The sequence below is a fragment of the Macrotis lagotis genome, chromosome 8 (assembly GCF_037893015.1).
Source record: "Macrotis lagotis isolate mMagLag1 chromosome 8, bilby.v1.9.chrom.fasta, whole genome shotgun sequence".
Lineage (NCBI taxonomy): Eukaryota > Metazoa > Chordata > Mammalia > Peramelemorphia > Peramelidae > Macrotis > Macrotis lagotis.
Window position 1 is genome coordinate 10,680,632 of NC_133665.1, and position 11,576 is coordinate 10,692,207.

At 35.9% G+C, this 11,576-nt stretch overlaps 1 long non-coding RNA gene across 2 annotated transcripts; it reads left to right on the forward strand.

Moving 5' to 3' along the window:
- The first annotated feature begins 2,736 nt into the window (after window positions 1–2,736).
- LOC141494704 (uncharacterized) lies at window positions 2,737–9,860 on the forward strand. 2 transcript variants are annotated; one of them, XR_012470544.1, is made up of 3 exons: window positions 2,737–2,843; window positions 3,032–3,142; window positions 9,517–9,860. It is a non-coding gene; the product is annotated as an uncharacterized LOC141494704 (long non-coding RNA). The 2 variants fall into 2 exon arrangements; XR_012470545.1 differs by lacking the exon at window positions 9,517–9,860 and adding an exon at window positions 5,765–5,840.
- The last annotated feature ends 1,716 nt before the right edge of the window (window positions 9,861–11,576 follow it).

Here is an 11,576-nt window from a genome sequence, read left to right on the forward strand (position 1 = left end):
CTTCTTTCTGGTTCTCTAGGATTTTGTTCAGTGCGATCAGACACAGAGATAGTGTCTGTTTTATGTTTCTTTAGGATAGAGGGTTCTGGGCATTTTTCTAACTGTGAGACCCACAAGAGCACTTAGAGCTGCATTTTGGTCAGTAAAAATACTAATAGTGAAATGAGTTGTTTGCCAAAGGTTGACTTCCAACCATTAGGTAAAGAAGTAGTAGCATTTCAAAGGCAGGGGTGTGCCTGAGCCCGCTCAACCATGTTCAATTCTCAATTATTAGGGTTTTTAGTGTGAGCATTTATATTTAAAAAAAAACCCCACTAAAAATAAGAGAAATCAGGGTTTGATTTATTGTTTTGTTGATTAGACTTAAGAAAAGATAGAAAAAAGGGTCAATAATACAGTTTAAACTTGAAAGGAATCCTGTGAACACTTTCAAGTTGTCAAACATTTACCAGTACACTCTTGCTTAGATTACCTAATCCAATCACCTTGTTTTACAGAAAAGAGGAAATTCTTATGTGTGGGAAGGGTCTGTGGGGTAAGTGGATCAGGTGAAGCTTGTTAGTTAAGCCTCCTTTAATCTGGTTCTCTTTTTTTGTGGGGGGAATATCTTAAAATCATTCTTATTTTCAATTCTTTCTTTATTTTAATGATGTTAGTCAAAATGAATTCATTTAACATTCATGCACTTCATATGTAGTTCCCTTGGTGTTTAAGTGTTCCACTTCAACTAAATTGGCATTACTTAAGCATTAGGTGAGGAGTACTTACATGGAAATACAATTTAGTGACATTTTTGGAGAAAGCTGATGGGACTGGTACAAAGCAGGAGCTGACAAAGAGCACAATGAGGATGAGTTTAACATACACAATTGGCTTATGTTTCCCTCTGAGACATGAAAACGATGCAGATATTAATCAGGATGATTCAATTTAGTCTCTATATAAATGTGCAAGTAGTGAACAACCAGATTGCCAGCTTCAGGATCCTGGAAAGAAGTTGGTGGGAGGGGAGGACTCTTTGGAGAATCCCTTTGAGGAACCTGGTGAAGGAAGGAGGAACAGAGCTGTTTTTTTGTCTTCTGGTTAATTTATTTATTTTTTTTTTTTTGGAAAGGATGATACAGTTTTTATTTTTTAAATATCCTTTGTTTTATTTTGTATTTTATTTTCCCCAGTTAGATGTAAAAACAATTTTAACATTCATTTTTAACACTTTGAATTCCAAATTCTTTCCCTTCCTCTCCCCTCCCCCACCTCTAGAAAGCAAGCAATCTGATATTAAGTTATACATGTGTAATCTTGCAAAACGTTTTCATAATAGTCATGTTGTGGAAGAAAATATAGATCAAAAATAAACCTTCAAGATAAATAAAGTAAAAAAAGTATGCTTCAATCTGTATTCAGACACCACCAATTCTTTCTCTGAGGATGAATAGCATTTTTCATCATAAGTCCTTCAGGATAGTCTTGGGTTATTTAAGAACTGGCTAAATACTTTTTAGAGTGCTCAACAATGGGGATAGGGATCCTAGACATATCGTGTTTTAGTGGAAAGAGAACTGGAAATGGAGATAGAAAACCTGGGTTCAAATAATCTCTCTTCCACTTAACTACCTGTACAACTTTGGATAAGGCATTTCATTGCTCTGGGCCATAATTTTCTCATCTGTAAATATGAAGGAGTTGAACCTACTAACCTTTAAAATTCCTTTTAACTCTAAATGTATGAGCCTTTGAGCTGTTAGAGCTGGAAGGAATTATTTTTCATTTACTAGAAGAGGTTGCTGAACTTCCTTCCCATAGCTGGTTGGCAACAGTCAATTTAATTGATGACTTGGAGAGAGGGCTTTGTATAGAATAAACTATTTTACTTTCTTGCTTATCTTTAAAAAAATATTGTTTACAAACATTCATAGATAATATGTACATATGTATATATGTGTATGTATTTTTGTTATATATGACCAGATCTATGATTTCATCAATATAGGAATCTCTGGGTAAGAACTTTCCTCAACTAATGTAAATCAATTCTTAGCAGAATTACATAAAGCACTGAGAATGATTTTTCCCAGGGTCATAAAGTCAGTATATGGCAGAGGTGAAACCTGAACCTGGGTCTTTCTGACTTTAAGATTATTTTTAGTCTCTATGTCTTGCTGGCTCATTTTTATTATATGAAATCAATCTTGAACAAACATGGAACATTGCCAAATGGTACTTATAAGTATTTAAATTTCACTTTGTATTCCCCCCCCCATTTAAATATAGTAGAGGTGATCCCAATAGAATTTTGTTTAGACCCTATGTGTGAGTGAAGTGGGGTTTTTGCCCCCTGGCTAAGGAGCATAACCAACCTATGACTTCTAGTTGCTTGTCTCCTCTTTCCCCAGTGTGAGGGTGGCAGCATGGGGATGAGCTAAAAGGAGAAATAATTTGTGAAAAATAAATATTCCTCTCTCATATTTAATAACTAATTATTGTATTAGCATCTAGGTTTCCCCCTTTTTCTACTTCTTCATCCAGAAACCAATCAGTTTGGGAAATCTCTCTTAAAGATTTACCTAGGTAAAGATCTCATCTGAAAGTTAAAAAAGTTCCAAGTTTGGGCTAATGGATGTGTTCCTGCTTATTGTGTTTGTTCAGACAGATCTGGGAAAATGTTGATTCTCACTATTGTCAAGAAAAGTGATATGGAAATTGATGTCTCCTTGACCAAGGTTTGGATAACCTAAGTCATGTACTCCAAGACCATCATTTTAATGTATCCCGCCTCCCATGTATTAACCAATCAGAACTGACTGGCACTTCAGCATACCTGCTCTTTGAAGGATATATAAAAAGTGAGCACACTGCCATGAAGAGTCTTTGGACTAAGAGAGACTGCCAAATAGCCATCTTTTTATTTATAATGTGCTGTCCTTAATATTAAAAGGATTAAAATACTCAGAAACTATGTCCCTTGAAATTTTTTATTCACCACACTTTTGTTTTACCTTTCATCTTTCTCTGTTTTGAACTTGTGACTTAGGAATCAAGAAAGCTTTATCTTGGATTTCCTTTGGATTGGAAAGACCCTTTCACCCCAACTGGATCTGTGGAAGCTGCTTTTATAGGGTGCTAAGAACATGTGCTTGTCAAGGTGAGCCTCAGTCTAAGGTTGGATCTCTAGCTCCTGGAGGCCTCTTCTTCTTCCTATCTTTTTCTCTGAACCCAGATGACCAAATAGCAATCACAAGAGAGGAACTTTTCTAGACAGATAGATGGTTAGAACTTGGCTATTGTAATTTTTCTCATAGGAAAAAGATGACTTTTGGAAGAAGTAGCCCCTGAGCTCATGACTTTGTCTTACCAGAAGAATTTGAAAATGTATCTTGGATCTTGAAAAACTTAGTGAAGTTGAAAACCTGTCCTATAATGTCACAAGTGGTTTCATGTTTTAATGTTTTGAGTATTAATCTTTCTAGGAGTGTATTAATAAAAGTTATGAGTTGCTGTTTCAGGTTTTAAATTTTTATCAATATGGCCTTGTAGTCTTTTGTGTTTTAAGCATTGTTTTCATATGGAAGAAATAGTTAACCTATTACTGACTTATCAAGTACATCAAGTCCTCTTCTAGCAAAGATCCTGTTGATATTTTTTACAAAGACCATGGACTTGAATTAATTCTAGGCTTTAAGTGATTGCTCACTGAAACTCACTGAACTAGAAACAACAAGAGAGATAATGACAACTCTCTTTAGATGTCAGACTCCTTTAGGACTGAACCAAACTGAAGTGAGTTCAGTGTTGGAATCCTTTAATAGAAGAGGATTTTAGAGAGGGGATGGTACCACATCCCTCTGAATTAGCAGGTCCTTGTTGACACTGAAGTGAAATGAGCAATAACAATTTTCTAATGATCATATTTCCTACCTAACATTTTTGTAAGGTTTTGAATTTTACAATTTATCCCCCCACCCTCCTTTCTCTTCCCACTCCAAAAATTTAACTGATTTCTGCTCCATTATACTTGTTACAAGGTTTTCTTGTTTTTCTTGTTTCTTTTTTTTTCTCTCTCTCTCAAACTTGGGGAGGTAGAAAGGGAATTGCAGTGGACAGAGTAGCCCTGGAATCAGGAGGACCTGAGTTCAAATTTCAGACATTTAATAATTACCTAGCTGTGTGACCTTGGGCAAGTCATTTTAACCCCATTGCCTTGCAAAAAACAAAAAAAAAATAAACCAAAAGATACTGTCTTGTTCTTTGAGGAGAACAAAGATAAATAAGATATAGGTCTTGGTTTCAAGGAGCCAGTAGAGGAAATGAGATAAATAGTATAAAATATAGAGTATGCTCAATATTATAGGAGAGACCCATATGAAGTATTGCGGAAGGATAGAAAAAGGAGATGTGTTTTCTTAGTAGCAAGGTTTCATGGAAGAATTGGCATTTGAAACAATTTTGATGGATGAGAAGATTTATGACTGGCAGAGATGGAAAGGATGACAGTGTGAATAAAGACTTGATGATGGGGAAACACAAAGAAGTTTCAGAGAAAAAGACTCTTGAAAGATAAGATTGCAAAGAAAAATTGAGCACTGATTATGGAGGGCCTTATCTAAGAAGTTTGGATTTTATTCTATAGAACACACAAAGCCTTTGGGGTCTTAAACAAATTTCTTTTCTTTTTTTTTTTTGCAAGACAATGGAGTTAAGTGACTTGCCCAAGGTCACACAGCTAGGTATTTATGACTCTAGGGCTAGTGCTCTATTTACTGCATCACCTAGCTGCCCCTCCCCCTTTAGACAAGTTTCTTAACCCCTCCATACCTTACTTTCTTCAACTGTAAAATGAGAAGATTGAATATGATAACCTCTGAGTTCCCTATTCTAAACCTATTACTCTATGATCAGAGATGTAGTTTAGTGAAGCTATTTTGCCATCAATGAGCAGAATGTCTTGTTCATCTTTGAAGTGAGAAGACTGGAGGCATAGAAACTTTCCAGAAATTGAATAGATAATGATGATATTTATTCTTCATTCTCAAAGAAAACCATAACATCAGGGAGGTGAGGCCATGACAAGCACATGAATTAGATTTGAGTGGGGGCTGCTGTGCTAAGTCACCTGCCTCACTTTCTCCCCCAGAGCCATCTGGGTTCAGTGGCCAAATATGAATCAGGACAACTGGAGATGGCTCTGGATTGCAAGGAGGCAATTAGAGTTAAGTGACTTGCCTAAGATCACACAGCTAGTTAGTGTCAAATGTCTGAGGTCAAATTTGAACTCCTGTCCTCCTGACCACAAGGTTATCTATGCACTGCATACCTAGCTGCCTTAGCTGAATAGATAAAATGAGGTCCAACCCTATATAACCCAGGTCTCCTAACTCACTCATAAACCTGAATGATATTTGTTCCAAGTCCTGGTCCAAATACTTTAGCAGTCTGACTTGGGGAGAGAAATACGTCATGGAAGCAGAGAAGATAAAGAAAACACATCTATTTTAATCAATGGGGGAGCCTTAGCTCTTAGAAATGCCTTTTGCAGTGATAATCCAGAAATCTCATTTCCCAGCTTCTCCAAGCGTAAACCTTTTCAGATTTTAGGAGTGACTTGAGACACCTATTTGGTATAAAAACTCAACTGAAAACTACTTTCTTTTAGGAGAAAGAAATATCTATTTCTTGATTTATCTTACCAGACAAAGGGAGTGGAAAGTGGAAGGAATGATGGAAGGCAGGGATGGTTATTTTGTTATGTTATTTTCTTATGGTCCAGGCATCTCTAGAACCATGATGTTGAACTCCTGGAATAGGAACTTCCACGAACTCCCTTGATTCATGCTGAGATGTGGAGGTATGGCATGTTCTTCATGGTGGATAGGTACTTCTAGACTATCTCTCCATTATTTCTGTCTCTCTTAAAGAATAAACTTTGGTTAAGAGCATTTTTTGGCACCTGTGCTAGTGTTTTCAATAGTTTTCTTTTGATAATAATAAAAATATAATCTTATAAAGAATTTATATAATTTTTAAAAGGAAGATAGGTAGTATAGTGGATAGAGTATCAGATCAGGAGTCAGGAAGACCTGAATTTAAATCCAGCCTCAGACACTTAAGAGCTGTGTGACCCTGGGAAAGTCACTTATTCTCTCTCTTTGCCTTAGTTTCCTCATCTGTAAATTCAGTTGGCAAGTTGAAAGGAAATGGCAGACCATTCCAGTATGTTTGCCAAGAAATCCCTAAATGGGGTCATAGTCAGGCACAACTGAACAGCAATATATATAATATTTTGTGATACTTAATCTGCTTTGTGCATAGTATCTCATTTGATCTTCCCAAAACCCTGTAAGGCAAGTTTTATTATAATCCCCATTTTACAGCTAAGGAAACTGAAGCTAAAAGATTTTAGGTGACTTGCCCAGGATCCCACAGCTAAATAAGAAGTCTTCTTTGGCTCATGAATAGAAACAGCTTTTCTTTCCATTTTTCCTCTCTCCCCCCATCTTTTCTAGCTCTTGGCATTTAAAACTATTTTGAGTTCTCTTTTTCCTTAAAAGTAGAACAGCTTGATGCAATCTGTCCATTCAGTTTTTCTTTCTCTTTGGGTTTTGAGTTAATAGTGTGGTATAATGGAACAAGAACTGGATTTGGATTCAGAAGGCCTGGGTTTCCAGCCTGTACCTGCTACTTGTTACCTGTGTGCTATCTTGGTCAAGTCACATGATTTCACTGGACTTTAGTTTCCTTTTCTGTAAAACGAAAGGCTTGGACTAGTTGACTTCTAGGCAGAGGTCTGCTAGAACCAGTTTGAACAGACTAGGCAAGAACCCAATACTAAATTTTTAGTGTGAGCATTTATACCTCAGAAATAAACAAGTTAGAAATTGGAGCTTTATTCATTGTTTCAATGTTTGCCTAGATTTTAAAAAGTGATGGAGAAAATGTAAATACAGATTAAATTTATATCAGACTTTTTTGATAAGGATAACTAATTTTTAAAAATTCACTGTCATATCACAACTTCAAGGGTTCCTTCTAGATCTAAATCAATTAGCCTAAGAATTCAGTACTGTTTTGAAAAAAATAAGATAAAACAAAATTTTGGCAAAAGAGTAGAGTTATATTAACAGGATAAAATAAAATATAAGTTGTGTAATAATGCAATTAGGTGGCATAGTGGATAAAGTGCAGATGCTAGAGTCAGAAAGACACATTGTCCTGATTTAAATATAGACTCAGATACTATATGTGTGACTCTGTACAAATCACTTAATCCTATCTGCCTCAGTTTCTTCATCTGTAAAATGAGCTGGAAGAATGAAATGCAAACTACTCTAGTATCTTTGCCAAGAAAACCGCAAATTTCAGTCATGGACATGACTGAAATAAATAAAGAAAATAAATTGTAAAATCTGAAATGGTTTACTATTTTTTTCTCCAACTTGTTTTACAGATGAAGAAACTGAAGCAAATAGAGATAAATGATTTGCCCATGGTGACAGAGCTAGTAAGTGCCTTAGGCTAGATTTGAACCAAGGAAAATGAGTCTTTCCACTGTACCACCTATTTAAGCCCCTGCTGATAATAGCTCACAGAGACAGGACTTGAGGTGGATACTTAGAGTGTTATATTTAGGACAACCACCAGGTGGTCACCTAAGCTTTAACTATTCCAGCTCATTTTTAGACATGAGCATGTCCTTGCCCTTCTAAATCTTGAGATGCTCTCAGTTATTCTGCACATGTGTGAATGGGACTTGCCCTGATTCTTCCATCTCTGGGCTTTTCCTTTTAATGTCTCAGCCCAGGTTTTGGGCTAAAGTCTGAATGTTCCTTACAATAATTCAGTTTATTTGGTTCTTGTGTGCCTCCATCTCACTGAAATTCTAATTTCTTTCCCAATTTTGGGGAGTTTGGATTGCTCATTCACATGAAGATTAAATTAACTCTTTATTATAGGAAAAAGAAAATTAATCATACCATCTTTAAAATTCCTGAGCACGTGGCAGTTCTCAGTAAGATCCCAAATCTCAAGTTCTCTCCCCATTCTTCTATGTCTGTTTTTTTGTCAAGCATCCCCAAAGATCATATTGGTAATGAATTTCCCCAAGAATTTGATTTCAAAAATAAAGGTTGGTTTACCTCATTCATCCCTAGTTTCATCTTTGTATCCTCAGTGTGTGGTACATTTTTGTTTTGTTGTTGTTCAGCCATTTACAACTCTCTGTGATCACACTTTGGATTTTTTTGGTAAAGATACTGGAGTGGTTTGCTATTTCTTTCTTCAGCTCATTTTACAGATGAGGAAATTGAGGCAAACAGGGCTAAATAATTTGTCCACAGTCACATAGCTAGTAAGTATCTGAGACCAGATTTCAACTCATGAAGATAATCTTTTTTATTCTAATCCTAGTGCTCTAAACCACTGTGCAACCTCACTGCCTATCTGGCATATAGTAGGTGTTAAATCTCAAGAATACTTAAGAATATCCTCCTGTAAACTTCTCCTTAAAGCTTGTTGTCTGCTTTTTCCTTTGTTTTGTTTAATTGATCATTGAAACAATTATTATCAACAATTCTTATAAATATGCTAGAATATGATTCACCTTTATACCTCTCATTCATTATTGTGAGAGTTGAAAAATACAAAAGGGAGGTTTCATCTATTAAAAAATATAGATTTTTATTATTAGAGGCAAAATCAGGTCTAGAACCCCAGTTTCTGATCCCCAATGGAGAACTCATTAAGTTACTAGTAAAAAAAAAGTTTAAAAGTAGACGTGAAGCTTCCAATGTACCCATCACCTTTTCTCCCTTTTTCTATTTATTTCCTGCATCACTTCATTCTCTTTTCCTTCTTAAAAAAATCAATATTCCATTAGAAAATGCCAGCCCCAAGCTTCCTAACATGCCATCCTGTCTGTCTGCTTAACAAGACAGTTTGGTGTTCCCATCTAAGGACTGGACTGGAAGTAGAAATTAGAGCTTTTAGAGTGTGAAGGGAGAGGAAAGCAGAGATGGTTGAAGCTGAGAAGGGGGAGTGTCAAAAGATGATTTTTTCTTTACCCTTCCTTCTCACTGAGAACCTTTGTTAGACAGTGGTGAATGATCTGAGAATCAAAAGCTAAAAGTATTGGCATTGGACCTAGAACCAAATAGAAGCTTGATCTGGACCCCCACTAATTTGCTTAACCCCACCAACATTAATTTTTAGCTAAACTATCGGAGCTTTTTTGTTTAATGTAGGAACCTGTCTGAACTGATATTAAACTGTATTTGAGTAATCTCCAATTTGAACTAGAGCCAGACCCTTATTTCCCTTTGGTAGGATTCTTTGGTGAATGGAATTTCAGAATGACAGAAACTGATCGAGGAGTAGGAAGCTGAATTTCAATGCAATTTAATTAGCATATATTAAATAATTACTATACTCATGTCAGAGCTGCAAAATGCCAGGTCTAAAGTCAGGAAGACCTGAGTTCAAATGTGACCTCAGACACTTAACAGCTTATCACCTTGTTTGTTTCAGTTTCCTCATCAGCAGGATGAGCCAGAGGAGAAAATGGAAAACTACTCCAGTATCGTTGCCAAGAAAACCTCAAATAGAGTTATTATGAAGAGTTGGACACAACTGAAACAACTGAATAAAAAATGTGCAAGACACTGCAAAGACTTAGAGATAAAAAGACAAAAAGTGAAACAGTATCTGCCTTCAATGAGCATATATTCTGCTGGGATAAGATAGTGTATCCATAGACAGGTAAGAATGAAGTATAAAGAAAATAAAAAAAAAAAATAATTCTGTTGGGGCAGGGATTATAGAACTGGGATGGGGGAGAGGGGAAATTAACCAGGAAAGATGTTTGAAGATGAAGGGAGCTTTCACTGAAAGGGCAAGAAAGAAAGTCAAGTCAAATCAACAAGCATTTATTGGATGCTTACTTTGTGCCAGACACTTCTAAATGGTAGGAATATAAATAGAAGCAAAAACATGATAATTCTTGCCCTCAAGGAATTTACATTCTGAATAGAAAAGAAAACAAAGAAAAGGAAACTGAGAAGAGGGGCTGAGAAGTATCTTGTAGTACTTACAAGATAAAATAGAAAAAGTCTGGCCAATTAAGAGTGGGGCCTGGTGAGGAATGAAGATATACCTGCTCTGGGTATTTTTTTCTTTAAAATGGAGGGTCTAGGAAGAACTAGTAAATCAGAGGAAAGAACCTAAAGGGTGGCACTTATTTCTAGTGTGAAAAGTCCAGGGGTAGAGTGAACATTCAAGATGAGGGGGCATGTTGGAGAAAGATCAAAGGGTCTGAGCAGAGAGGAACTCCTTGGAGTAACTCAAGGTAAATGATTTTACATGGGATGGCAACAAAGCATGGTTACAGAGACTTGGCTTTTCTTTTTTCTTCTTCACTATAGCGAGGGCTTGGAGATGAACTCTTGGAAGGAAGAAAAGAGAGTGCCTTCTTTCATAATACCAAGGAACTGATAAAGTTCCTAATTAGAAAGGAGGTTTATTTAGGAAATCCATCTTGCCTATCTCTTCTTCATATTTGTTCCCAAGATGCATTCAATGCAATTGAACATACATATATATCCAGCAACTACTTTGCATCTCAAGGAGCTTTTGTTCCTTCTGGGGGAAGGGGTATAAAGACATGAAGAAAAGCAAATGCAAAATAAATTCAAAATGATTTTTGGATAAAATTTGGAACTCAAAATGTTTTAAAAATGTTAAAAATTCTTTTAATATTTAATTTGGGAAAAATAAAATATATTTTAAAAAGTCTTCACAGCTTAAAAATCACCTTTTAGCTAACTTTCTGGTTGGTTCTAAGTATTTTGTTAGGCTGGTTGGTCCTTGGAGAAAATAAACACAATCTATAACTAAACCTTCTCCAGATTCCTATACCCCACCAAAGTCTTTACTACAATGTCACAACCTTTGAAAAACCTAGGCCATGATGAGGTATCAGAGGAGGACTTCAGGGAATACCAAAGGTTTCAATGTGATATATTTAAGTATTTTGTTTAAATGTTAGCATAGTAACTTGAGGGTGAGAGGAATAGAAACTAGTACCAGTAACCATCAGAAATGACAAAACTGCTCTGAAATTAGGGGGAACCCAAATTACTAAAAAAAAAAAGAGTGATTACTGTGGTATAGAAGAAAAAGAACTATATCAGAAAATCTGGTTTCTATTCTTTTTTTCAATTCAGTTTCTATTTAACTTTTTGGGAGTGGTCAAGTCCCTGTTTCTTCATGTTTCAAATGCTGATGATATTTGCATCTACTTATTTCAAAGAGTTGTTGAGTGACTTCAATGAGATAGTGACTAAGAAGTAGTATGGAATAATGCATACAGAATTAGGAAGATGGTAGTTTAAGTCCTGCTTTTGAGAATTATGTGAGACTATATGATCCTGTCGATTTTTCAGTGCCTCTTTCACTTTTTCTATCATAGAATTGCCATGATAGAAAGAACTCTGTGAGTCAGTGGTCCTGGGTTTAATTTTTTTCTGTTGATCTTGGATAAGTCACTTGACTTGCCTGGCTTTTAGTTTCCTCATCTGTAAACTGAAGGA